The sequence below is a fragment of the Loxodonta africana genome, chromosome 27, assembly GCF_030014295.1.
Source record: "Loxodonta africana isolate mLoxAfr1 chromosome 27, mLoxAfr1.hap2, whole genome shotgun sequence".
NCBI lineage: Eukaryota > Metazoa > Chordata > Mammalia > Proboscidea > Elephantidae > Loxodonta > Loxodonta africana.
Window position 1 is genome coordinate 5,327,413 of NC_087368.1, and position 12,139 is coordinate 5,339,551.

Here is a 12,139-nt window from a genome sequence, read left to right on the forward strand (position 1 = left end):
AATTGATGCAGAAAAGACATTTGACAAAGTCCAACACCCATTTATGATAAAAACGCTCAGCAAAATAGGAATTGAAGGAAAATCCCTCAACATAATAAAGGGCATCTATACAAAGCCAACAGACAACATCATTCTAAATGGAGAGAGCCTGAAAGCACTTCCCTTGAGAACGGGAAGCAGACAAGGACGCCCTTTATCACCGCTCTTATTCAACATTGTGCTAGAGGTCCTAGCCAGAGCAATTAGGCTAGACAGAGAAATAAAGGGCATCCGGATTGGCAAAAAAGAAGTAAAATTATCTCTATTTGCAGATGACATGATCTTATACACAGAAAACCCTAAGGAATCCTCTAGAAAACTACTGAAACTAATAGAAGAGTTTGGCAGAGTCTCAGGTTATAACATACACATACAAAAATCACTTGGATTCCTCTACATCAACAAAAAGAACATCAAAGAGGAAATCACCAAATCAATACCATTCACAGTAGCCCCCAAGAAGATAAAATACTTAGGAATAAATCTTACCAAAGATGTAGAAGACCTATACAAACTAAACTACAAAGTACTAGTGCAAGAAACAAAAAAGGACCTACGTAAGTGGAAAAACATACCTTGCTCCTGGATAGGAAGAATTAACATAGTAAAAATGCCTATTCTACCAAAAGCCATCTATACATACAATGCACTTCCGATCCAAATTCCAATAAAATTTTTTAATGTGATGGAGAAACAAATCACCAACTTCATATGGAAGGGAAAGAAGTCCTGGATAATTAAAGCATTACTGAAAAAGAAGAAGAACGTGGGAGGCCTCATTCTATCCGATTTTAGAACATATTATATAGCCACAGTAGTCAAAACAGCCTGGTACTGGTACAACAAAAGGCACATAGACCAATGGAACAGAATTGAGAACTCAGATATAAATCCATCCACATATGAGCAGCTGATATTTGACAAAGGCCCAGTGTCAGTTAATCGGAGAAAAGGTACTCTTTTTAACAAATGGCGCTGGCGTAACTGGATATCCATTTGCAAAAAAATGAAACAGGAACCATACCTCACACCATGCACAAAATCTAACTCCAAGTGGATCAAAGACTTAAACATAAAGACTAAAAAGATAAAGATCATGGAAGAAAAACTAGGGACAACCTTAGGAGCCCTAATACAAGGCATAAACAGAATACAAAACATTACCAAAAATGACGAAGAGAAACCAGATAACTGGGAGCTCCTAAAGATCAAACACCTAGGCTCATCTAAAGACTTCATCGAAAGAGTAAAAAGACCATCTACAGATTGGGAAAATTTTTTCAGCTATGACATCTCGACCAGCACCTGATCTCTAAAATCTATATGATTCTGTTAAAACTCAACCACAAAAAGACAAACAACCCAATCAAAAAGTGGGCAAAGGATATGAACACGCACCTGACTAAAGAAGATATTCAGGCAGCTAACAGATACATGAGAAAATGCTCTCGATCATTAGCCATTAGAGAAATGCAAATTAAAACTATGATGAGATTCCATCTCACTCCAACAAGGCTGGCGTTAATCCAAAAAACACAAAATAATAAACGCTGGAGAGGCTACGGAGAGATTTGAACACTTATACACAGCTGGTGGGAATGTAAAATGGTACAACCACTTTGGAAATCTATCTGGCGTTTTCTTAAAAAGTTAGAAATAGAACTACCATACAACCCAGAAATCCCACTCCTCAGAATATACCCTAGAGAAATAAGAGCCTTCACACAAACAGATATAAGCACACCCACGTTTATTGCAGCACTGTTTACAATAGCAAAAAGCTGCAAGCAACCAAGGTGTGCATCAATGGATGAATGGTTAAATACATTGTGGTATATTCACACAACGGAATACTACGCATCGATAAAGAACAGTGACGAATCTGCGAAAGATTTCATAACATGGAGGAACCTGGAAGGCATTATGCTGAGTGAAATTACTCAGAGGCAAAAGGACAAATATTGTATAAGACCACTATTAAAAGATCTTGAGAAATAGTATAAACTGAAAAGAACACACACTTTTGTGGTTATGGGGGGTAGGGAGGGAGGGTGGGAGAGGGCTATTTACTGATTAGTTAGTAGATAAGAACTACTTTAGGTGAAGGGAAGGACAATACTCAATATAGGAAAGGTCAGCTCAGCTGGACTAGACAAAAAGCAAAGAAGTTTCCGGGATAAACTGAATGCTTTAGAGGTCACTGGAGCAAGGGTGTGAGTTTGGGGACTATGGCTTAAGGGGACTTCAAAGTCAATTGGCAAAATAATTCTATTATGAAAACATTCTGCATCCACTTTGAAATGTGGCATCTGGGGTCTTAAATGCTAACAAACGGCCATCTAAGATGCATCAATTGGTCTCAACCCACCTGGATCAAAGGAGAATGAAGAACACCAAGGTCACACGAAGACTATGAGCCCAAGGGACAGAAAGGACCACATGAACTAGAGACTTACATCATCCTGAGACCAGAAGAACTAGATGGTGCCCGGCCACAACCCATGACTGCCCTGACAAGGAGCACAACAGAGAACCCCTGAGGGAGCAGGAGAACAGCGGGACGCGGACCCCAAATTCTCATAAAAAGACCAGACTTAATGGTCTGACTGAGACTAGAGGTATCCCGGCTGTCATGGTTCCCAAACCTTCTGTTGGTCCAGGACAGGAACCATTCCCGAAGACAACTCATCAGACATGGAAGGGACTGGACAATGGGTTGCAGAGAGATGCTGACAAAGAGTGAGCTATTTGTATCAGGAGGACACTTGAGACTGTGTTGGCATCTCCTGTCTGGAGGGGAGATGGGAGGGTAGAGAGGGTTAGAAACTAGCAAAATTGTCACAAAAGGAGAGACTGGAACGAGGGAGCGGGCTGACTCATTAGGGGGACAGTAAGGGGGAGTATGGAGTAAGGTGTATATAAGCTTACATGTGACAGACTGCCTAGATTTGTAAACTCTCACTTAAAGCACAATAAAAATTATTAAAAAAAAAAAAAAAAAGCGATGAGTGATGTTAAGAGAGCTTAACTGCCAAAACTCATATGGTCATGTAACTAGGAAGTACTAAACCCCTTTCCAAAATACCAAGCCATTCTCTGACTTTTAAAGTTAGGCCTCTCTTTACTCATAATATTTAAACATGTTCAAGACAGGTTGCTCCACATGAAATGTGCAGGGAAGGGTAGTACCATAGAAACTGAAAAGTTTAATTTAAATTCATAGAAGGTAGGAAATGCCTGATATAAAAGACGACATGCCGCATGATTCCATTTGTATGAAATTCTAGAGCAGACAAAAATAAGCTATGGTAATTATCTTGTGGGGAGGGGGAGTAGAATTAACTCGAAAGGGGCAAATTGAAATTACTGATGTGACAGAAATAGCCTGTATTTTGATAGTGGGTTACATGCTGTTTGCATTTTTCAAAGCTCATCAGACTGTATACTGATGATCTGTGCATTTTACTGTACCTAAGTCATAATTCCATTTGAAAAGTTTAAGCTCATAGAAATAGAAATGAATTGTAGACTTGGGAACCAAATGAAATATAGTAACGCTAGAATGCTATCACCACGATGGTAAAGCAAAAAGCTCCAACCTCCTGACTACCAAGTAAACATGAAAAGCAAGTAGAATCTGTCAGAATTAACCTTGTCAGAACTCTGGTACACAGTCAGAGGCTCGTGGCAATCAAACAAACACTGAATCAAGAAGGGGGTAACGTCAAGAAAATGGGAGGAAAACTGTGTGGCTTTCTGTTACTGGCCTATGCCTCTCCCCTGCCCTGGCTCAGTAGCCAGCTTGAAGGGGCAACCCATATTTTCAGCTTGGGACTCTTGTCCTGGATTCTGAAAGGACCAAACCAAACCTTATGCACAAAGTACTATGTTAGTCTGTTTGAACCTGTCAGTGGCTACCTAAAGGGCTGAAGCAAAACGTACGTCTCTATATCACCTATCTTAGAGGTAGTACAGGTGGAGGACTAGCGGGCTCACTGAAAGTACTCGGCTAAGAGAGGAAGATTCAGACACACATTAGAAAGCTGTGGGGTAAGGTCAGGGGCCACAAAGAGGGCTTCTTTGGGAAGCTGGGGAATTCAGAAGTACCCGGGTATACTGAGGAATTTAAAAAGACATACGAATGCCTAGGTTAAGATGCTCACCCCGAAAAGACCTGAGAACACCTTTAACATTCACTTTGGGTTGATCTCTGGGTCAGCGTAAACCTTGCTAAGTATTGAAGGAGTGTTGCAGGACAGACCCAATCTGCAAGGACCACAAAGGACTTTTTCTCTCATTGCTTACCTTTTCTTTGCTTCGTTTTCCTGTTTTCTTTCATTTTTTTAATTTTTCTTTTCAACTCCTAGTGTTCATGGAAGTCTCTGTCAGAACAATAGCTGAGCACAACCTAAAGAAACAGAGACTTCTGTGAACATACACACCAAGTAATTCAGACTTTGCAAAACTAATTTGTGAAAGTCACTAAACCAATGGACTTCAACAACAAAACAAAGAGAGAGACAGAGAGGAATGGAGGAAGAAAGGAAAGTCTGGTAGAAGGGGGAGAATCTCATTTCAAGAGTTACCATATTACTCAAATATCTCATTTTCAATTAAAAAAATCACAACGTATACAGAGAAACAAGGGAGAATGGCCCATTCAAAGGAACAAAGTGACAGAAATCATCCCCAAGAAAGCCAAGATACTGGACTTACTAGATAAAGACTTTTAAACAACTCTTTTTTTTTTTTTAAATATGCTCAAAGAACTAAAAGAAAACACAAAGAACTAAAGGAAATCAGAAAAACAATCTATAAACAAAGCAAGAATATCACTAGAGATATAAATTATAAATTATAGATATATACAAAAAAGAACCAAGCAGAAAAGTACAATAACTGAAATGAAAAATTCACTAGAGGGGTTGAACAGCAGATTTGAGCTGGCAGAAAGAAGAATCAGTGAACCTGAAGATAGGACAATTGAAATAATCCAATCTGAGAAACTGATAGAAAAAAGAATTTTAAAACAATGTACAGAGTCCAACACACCTGTAGGACACCATCATGCAGAAAATATACACATTATGGAAATCCCAGAATGAGGAGAAAGCAAGAAAGGGACAGAAAGAATATTTGAAGAAATAATGGCTGAAAACTTACCAAATTTGATGAAAGTCATGAATCTATGCATGCAAGAAGCTCAATGAACTCCAAGGATAAACCTAAAGAGATCCACAGTGAGACACATGATAATCAAGCTCATGAACACCAAAGATAAAGAGTTTTGAAAGCAGCAAGAGAGAAGCAAATCATGATATGCAAAGAATCCTCAAAAAGATTTAAGTATCAATTTCTCCTCAGAAACCCTGAAGGCCAGAAAGCAGTGGGGTGACATACTTATAACGATGAAAGAAAAAAAAAAAAAAAAACTGCCAACTAATAATTCTGTATCTGACAAAACTGTCCTTCAAAACTGAGGGCAAAAAATAGAATATTCCCAGATAAACAAAACCTAAGGAAGTAGGAAATGATCCAAGATGGCAGCTTAGTCACACACACCATGCTGTCCCCCTACAGCACAGAACCAAGAAACCAAGTGAAACAGATAAAGATGATATCATGGAGTGAACTGTGTCCCGCAAAAATATCTGTGAACTTGGCTAGGCCATGATTTCCAGTATAGTGTGATTGTCTACCATTTTGTCATTTCATGATAGCTTTCTATGTGTTGTAAATCCTATCACTATGATGTAATGAGATGGATTAGTGGCAGTTATACTGATGAGATCTGCAAGATTAGATAGTGTCTTAAGCCAATCTATTTTGAGATATGAGACAGAGGAGCGAGCAGAAACACATGGGAACCTCACACCACCATGAATGCAGTGCTGGGAACAGGGTGTGTCCTTTGGATCTGACATTTCTGCACTCAGATGCTCCCAGACCAAGGGAAGACTGATGACAAGGACCTTCCTCCAGAGCTGACAAAGACAGAAAGCCTTCCCCTGGACCTGGCGCACTGAATTCAGACTTCTGGCCTACTGGACATTGACAGAATAAACTTCTCTTTGTTAAAGCTATCCACTAGTGGTATTTCTATTACAGTAGCACTAGATGACTAAGACAGATGACAATCTGGGAACCCAGAACAGCAAATGAGTCAAACACCGAAGGGAAGGAGAACTGAATGAAAACAGCAAACAAGACTTACAGACTGTAGACGTCCTGCCAGCCAGCCCAGCACCACGTGGCCATCTTAAGATAAAGTGAGTTACATTCCTGGGTGAGGAGCTCAGGAAGGCAACTTCACAGAACTCCCATTAAGAGACAGAGATACTATGCAGACAAACGTGGAGCAAAACGAGGTGAGCAAAACATGAACCATATTTAAGGAAGCAAAGTGCAGGAAAGCAGGCGAGAGCCCTAGGGATCCAGGCAACCACAGAGTAGGGAGTGAGCTAGAAAATAGGGCAGAAGTACTCACCAGCAGCAGTTTCTGATCATTAGGGCAGCTGGCACTGCCAGAGTGGAGGATCCTTGAAGTGGCAGCTACAGATCCCTCACTTGACCAGACTCTGAACAGCGCACTCCCAGCATCTGGTCAGAGCTAGTCCTGATCACTGGTTGCACTCTGTGGGGAGTGCCTCAGCTCCCTCTCTATGCTCCCCGCTTCCCTCCCAGTTCCCAGGAGTGTGCCTCTCTTCCCTTCGCCACTTGGCAATCCACTTCACACAGCCCCGTGCTGTCACACTTGCAACCCAAGGTTTGCATCTGCCCCATCCATTCTCATGCCAACTTGCACACCTGGCAATCCACAGCACACAGTCGTACACTGTCGGACCTGCAACCAGAGGCTCATGCACGCTCCATCCACCCCTGCGCTACCCAGCCCACCACTCCCACCACCAGACTGGCAATCGGAGGACTGAAACTCCCCTCTCCCGCCCACCATTCCACCCACCTGGCGATCAGCAGTGAAATCTCCTGTGCTACCTACCCAGTGACACGTGACCCATGCACTCTCAACCCAACCACTGGGAAACCAGCAGTGCACACACACAACGCCCAACCCAGAGATCAGTAAGAATGCTCCCTGCACCCATGCTCCAGTAACCAGCTGGAAAGACACATCACCTCAGCAGCAATGGCAATATATCCTGACAGGTGCCAACTGAACCTCCGTCAAATGATGATCAGGAGATCCTAGTGCCCTCAGCCTACATCTCACCATCTGCAATGCCACACATCCCACATCCAAACAGTTCTTGCAGGCTGTCTACACTTGTGCTGAAACCCATTGATACCCTACCACCTAATGAGATAACAATTTGTGCATGTACAGTGGGCCTACCCCATCTATTTGGGTAGCACTCTCTCATGCTGGATATGGAAACATCCTGCCTTGACCTCCAGAAAACACACTAACTCTATCACTAACCCAGAAGGATCCCATGGTCCCACAAGTGCTATGGAAGGAACCTGAACACCCAACACTTGTCACCCAATATCAGGAGAAGAACCAGCTCTCCCACCTCCACTCAATCCAGTAAGGGAAGACAAACGAGCCTATCCAAAGAAGATTCACACATGAGTATGACCCACCATACGCCATAGTGAAAGGAAATCATGCTCAGCCAAAATATACCACCAAAGTAACAAATAAGCCAGAACCACAAAATAAATAATACAAAGGAATAAAGGCATTCTAAAGAGAAAGAAAAGAAACAAGGCTCTGGATACATCAAAACAAAACAAATTAGCACGCATCAGGAGCAAGGTAGAATGAAGAAAACTAAAGACACAAGGGAGAGATTAATTCAAAGGACTAATGGACCAAAACTACCACAACCTCCACCAGACTGAGTCCAGTGCAACTACACGGTGCCTGGCTACCACCACTGACCGCTCTGACAGGGATCACAATAGAGGGCCCTGGACAGAGATGGAGAAAAATGTAGAACAAAATTCTAACTCACAAAAAAAGACCAGACTTACTGGCTTGACAGACTACAGAAACCCCAAGAGTATGGCCCCCCATCACACTTTTAGCTCAGTAATGAAGTCACTCCTGAGGCTCACCCTTCAGCCAAAGATTCAACAAGCCCATAAAACAAAACAAGACTAAAGGGGCACACTAGCCCAGGGGCAAGGATGAGAAGGCAGGTGGGGACAGGAAAGCTGGTAACAGGGAACCCAAGGTCAAGGAGGGTAGAGTATTGACATGTCGTGGTGTTGATATCCAATGTCACAAAACAATATGTGTACCAACTATTTAGTGAGAAGCTAGTTTGTACTGTAAACCCTCATCTAAAGTATAATAAAAAAAAAACAGCACAAAACATACAATCAAGAAAGAAATACATAAATAAATTAACACCTTAATACCTCAGAGACAGTAGACAATAACAAATCATAGGAAGAAACAGGATAAGACAGCTCAAAAAAGTGAGCAAAATAAAGGAGCAGAAAACCTTACTGAGGAAGAAACAGTAATAGAACCACCTGATGAGGGATTCAAAAGACATATATAGGAACATAAAGAGATCAAGGAAAACAGACAAAACCCTAGAAGAATTCAGGAAAACAATACAAGAACAAAATCACAAGATAGACAATTAGAAACCAAACAAAAACAACAACTAGAAATTCAGAAGATTAACAATAAAATATCAGAAGTAAATAATGCAATGGAGTACACAGAAGTAGAATTTAATCAATGAGAGAAAGAACCCACAAAATAGAGAACAAATTCCTTGTTACTAAGTTGTTTGAGGAACAATCACAAAAAAGAATGACAAAAAATGAAGAAAGCTTAAAAGGTATATGGGACACTATCAAGAATAATAATTTACACATAATAGAAATTCCAGAAGAGGAAGAGAAAAAAAAAAGTATAGAGAGAATTTTCAAAGATTTATTGCCAGAAAATTTCCCTAATGTCATCAAAGATGAGAAGGTTTCCATCCAAGAAGCTCAACAAGCCCCATACAGGATGAACCAAACAAACCAAACCCAGCGCCATTGAGTCAATGCCAGACCCCACAAAAAGTCACTAAGACATATCACAATCAAACTTTCCAAAACCAAAGAAAGAATTCTAAGAGCAGCTCAAGAAAAACAAAATATCACCTACAAGGGGGCACCAATAAGACTAAGCACTGATTTCTCAGCAGAAAACATGCAGCAAGAAGGTAATGGGATGACATATATAAAGCACTCAAAGAAAAGAACTGCCAACCAAGAATCATATATTCAGTAAAACTGTCTTTCAAATATAATGACAAAACTAGAACATTTTCAGATAAAAGAAAAACAAGGGAATTTGTAAAAATCAGACCAACCTTTCAAAACAACATTAAAGGGAGTCCTTCACACAGAGAACCAACAATATCAGAGAACAATCTGAAACTAAGACACATAACAACATCACACAGATACCAACACAGACAAAGAATTCTCAAAAGTAAAACAAAGCACAAAACTGAAAACAGGGTACCAGAGCTGTCAATCTGTAAACAATGACAACTTCTAAACAAAAAGGGGGAATAAACGGAGAGGAAGTCAAGGTGATATCAAGCTATAACAGACTGTTTTAAACTTAGGAAGATAAAGGTAAATTTCAGAGTAACCACAGGCAAAATTAATAAATCTACTCACCAAACAAAAAGAAAATCAAAAAGAATCAGTAAGCACAAAGTCAACAACAATTGAGGTTATGGAAAGAAAATCCATAAACAGAAAGAACTTAGCAAAAAAATTTAAGTGGAACAAAGAAATCATTAATACCACCAAAAAAAAAAAAAAAAGGCATAACAAAATAACAGTAAATCCATACCTATCAATAATCACACAGAAAAGAGAAAGAGAGTAGCAGAATGGATTAAAAAAAATCCATGATCCATCAATATGTTGCCTACAGCAGACACATATCAGACATGAGGACATAAATGGTTAAAAATCAAAGGATGGAAAAAAAATCAAACAAATAGTAACCAAAAGAGAGTAGGAATGGCAATAATAATCTCTGATAAAACAGACTTAAAGTCAACATCCATTATAAGAGACAGAAGGACATCATTAACTATTAAAGGGTTCATCCACCAAAAGGACATAATCATAATAAATATTTATGTACCTAATGACAGAGCTCCAAAATACATAAAGCAAACTCCAACAGAATTGGAGTTCTACAATAGTAAAACAGAAAGTTCTACAACAGTAGTAGGAAACTTTAACACATCACTTTCGACGAAGGACAGAACAACTTGAAAGAAACTCAACAAAGATACAGCAGGTCTAACCAACAGACTGGGAAAAAGTTTTTGGCTACAAAAAATCCGATCAGCACCTGATCTCTAAAATCTACACGATACAGCAAAAACTCAACAACGAAAAGACAAATAACCCAATTAAAAAATGGGCAAAGGACATGAACAGGCTCTTCACCAAAGACATTCAGGGACTAACAGATACATGAGGAAATGCTCACGATCATTAGCTATTACAGAAATGTAAATCAAAACTACAATGAGATACCATCTCACCCCAACAAGGCTACTGTTAATCCAAAAAACACAAAATAATAAATGTTAAAGAAAATGTAGAGAGACTGGAACACTTATACACTGCTAGTGGGAAAGTAAAATGGTACTATTTTGGAAATCAATTTGGCGTTTCCTTAGAAAGCTAGAAATAGAACTACCATATGATCCAGCAATCCCATTCCTTGGAATATATACTTGAGAAATAAGAGCCTTCACATAAACAGTATATGCACATCCACGTTCACTGCGGCACCGTTTAGAGCAGCAAAAAAGATGGAAGAAACCAAGGTGCCCATTAACGGATGAATGGATAAATAATGGTATATTCTCATAATGGAGTAAAACACATCCATGTTCACTGCGGCACCGTTTAGAGCAGCAAAAAAGATGGAAGAAACCAAGGTGCCAATTAACGGATGAATGGATAAATAATGGTATATTCTCATAATGGAGTACTACCTAACAATTAAGAACAATGAAGAATCCATGAAATATCTCATAACATGGAGGAATCTGGAAGGCATAATGCTGAGTGAAATCAGTCAGTTGCCAAAGGACAAACATTGTATGAGACCACTATTATAAGAACTCAAGAAAAAGTTTAAACACGGAGGAAAATACCATTTGATGGTTATAAGGGTGGGGAGGAAGTGAGGGGGTATTCACTAGATAGTAGAGAAGAACCATTTTAAGTGAAGGGAAAGATAACACACAATACAGCGGAGGTCAGTACAACTGGACTAAACAAAAAGCTAAGAAGTTTCCTGAATACAACCAAACACTTCGAAGGCCAGAGTAGCAGGACTGGGGTCTGGGAACCATGATTTCAGGGGACATCTAGGTCAATTGGCATAACAAAGTATATTAAGAAAACGTTCTGCATTTCACTTGGGTGAGCGGCGTCTGGGGTCATAAATGCTAGCAAGGAGCCATCTAAGAGCATCTGTTGGTCTCAGAAAGGGCCACATAAGCCAGAGACTACATCAGCCTGAGACCAGAAGAACCAGATGATACCCGGCTACCACCGACGATTGCCCGGGCAGGGGGCGCAAAAGAAAATCCCTGATGGAGCAGGAGGACAGTGGGATGCAGACCTCAAATTCTCCTCAAAAGATGACTTAATGCTCTGACTGAGACTAGAGGGACCCTGGAGGTCATGGTGCCTGGAACCTCTCTTAGCCGAAGACTGGAACTATTCCCAAAGCCAACTCTTCACACAGGGATTGGACTGGACTATAAGACAGAAAGTGATACTGGTGAGGAGTGAACTTCTTGGCTCAAGTAGACACATCAGACTAGGTGGGCAGCTCCTGTCTAGAGGCGAGATGAGAGAGCAGAAAGGGATAGAAGCTGGCTGAATGGACACAGGGAATATACGGTGGAGAGGAGGAGTGTGCTGTCTCATTGCGGGGAGAGCAGCTAGGAGTACATAGCAAGATATGCAGAGTTTTTGTACGAGAGACTGACTTGATTTGTAAACTTTCATTTAAACCACAATAAACTTTAAAAAAAAAAAAAGATTCAGAAGATCTAAATTAACACAATCAATCAAC

General features: G+C 40.3%; 1 long non-coding RNA gene across 1 annotated transcript in view; it reads right to left on the bottom strand.

The window, feature by feature from the left end:
• Window positions 1–3,776: 3,776 nt before the first annotated feature.
• The window catches only part of LOC104847334 (uncharacterized), a 763,513-nt gene continuing 755,150 nt past the window's right edge, over window positions 3,777–12,139 (bottom strand). The window contains exon 7 of the long non-coding RNA XR_010319537.1: window positions 3,777–4,447. This is a non-coding gene — a long non-coding RNA (uncharacterized LOC104847334). The remainder of the gene's footprint in view (window positions 4,448–12,139) is intronic.